The sequence below is a fragment of the Mus caroli genome, chromosome X (assembly GCF_900094665.2).
Source record: "Mus caroli chromosome X, CAROLI_EIJ_v1.1, whole genome shotgun sequence".
Classification (NCBI taxonomy): domain Eukaryota; kingdom Metazoa; phylum Chordata; class Mammalia; order Rodentia; family Muridae; genus Mus; species Mus caroli.
In genome coordinates, this window is record NC_034589.1 from 39,313,298 (window position 1) to 39,315,068 (window position 1,771).

At 47.7% G+C, this 1,771-nt stretch overlaps 1 pseudogene; it reads right to left on the reverse strand.

Annotated features, from left to right (window-relative positions):
• LOC110287138 overlaps positions 1-829 on the reverse strand; it is a 3,193-nt pseudogene extending 2,364 nt beyond the window's left edge.
• Between the last annotated feature and the right edge of the window lie 942 nt (positions 830-1,771).

Here is a 1,771-nt window from a genome sequence, read left to right on the forward strand (position 1 = left end):
GCTGACCAATCCTTACTGGCTGGCTGTGTACTCCAGTCTTCCGCAGGGAACTGCTGGATGGGCACAGAGGGAACCTGCACACCCTCAGACCAGTCGGCCACCTCAGGCTGAGCAGCAGTGAACTCAGGAGCTGGTGCAGTCCATTCACCCTGGAATTCCTCCTTGGTCACAGCCTTCTCAGCAGTAGCCTGTTCCTCCTTCTCAATCTTGTCTGCGTCTCTGTAGAAGTAAAGATCAGGCATAACCTCCCATGGGTGCCCACAGGAGATAGTACCTCCCATGCAGAGTACTTCCCTGGCCAGCATCCACCACATCAGACCCACTGAGTGAGCTCCCTTGTTGTTGCATGGGATGGCAATGCCCACATAGTGCAGGGGAGAATCTGTGTTACACAGAGCAATGGTGGGCAGGTTGACATAAGAGGCCTCTGTGAGTGGCTGATGGTCAGCCTTGGGATCGGTCACCCCAAGAAGCTGTGGCTCCTTGAAGGCTGCTTGGATCTGGTTAGTGAAGGTCCCAGGTGTGAAGTGGCCAGCAATTGGAGTGGCTCCTGTGGCAGCAGCAAACTTCAGCACAGTTCGCTGGCCAGTGTTCCTGGAGGAGATGATGCTGACATCAGCAGGGTTCTCAATGACAATAGCTCGAGTTGCGAGCAGCAACTTCTCCCAAGTCCTCTTCAGATTGATGATGCAGATACCGTCACTTTTCCTTTTGTAGATGTACCACTCTATCTGAAAGTCTAGGTTGGTGGCACCTAAGTGGGTCCCTGAAGCAAGGAATTTGAGGACATCCTCTTCTTCATCTGCAGGACATTAAGGGCTCTGGACATTGTGTAAGCTCCCCTTTAAGTAATGATGGGAATCAAGAACAAAGCCTTATGGACCCATCCCCGGGTAGTGTGGAAAGGCTATTTTAATTTTTGAAATTCTGCCTAATGAGTTACATCCGTTTGCCAAATATGATTGGGCATAAGTCCTCGTGGATTAACTCCTAAATGCACAACTGGAGATAATGTAAAGTGGGGCATTATTTTACGATCATACTTGCTTGCTCCTTAGTGATCTTATGTTGGAGCCTTAAGGTATGGCTAGAAAGATGAAATTTATTATGATCACGTCTAGCCAATGCAACAGGATCTGAAACTAAGGCCTCTCCTATTAGAGCTCTGTCAATGCAATCATTGTCTGCAGCTAAAGGTCCAGGAACACCAGAATGAGCTCTTAAATGTCCAAGGACAGTCCTTTAAAGAAACAGTACTTTCTCTTGAGTTGTCTATGCGTAAATAATTACAAAATCTTAGAATTAGCAGTATATAAAAAGTTGCTTGCCATGCAGGAGACAATCTTCTTCTGTTTTCTGTGGATCTCGGCCAAGACAGTGTCCCTCAGTCATTCCTTCCATATTCACTTGTTTGGGCACCACCTGTAGCCACCAGTTGCCACAGGTTACTGGGTTCCTGAAAGGAAAGCTAGGGATGGATGGGAATGATGATGACAGAATTATGAGCCAAGGCAAAGTTCTCTGATCAAGGCTCTAATTTTAATGTATGGCACTGAAAATATATGGAAAAACCCAAGGACCCATCCCTTTGTTTCTGGCTGGGTTCTGTTGCTTGTTTTAGCTGGATTGAGTTGCAAAGTACACTCTTCAGCTGTTCAGCCAGCTGGCAGTTCTCAGTTCTTTGGCAGGACTATGTAAATGTAGCAAGGCCAGACACCTGGCTCCAGTGTCAGAGACTTGGTCAGCCAGATCAAGGCTGGGGGGTGGGACA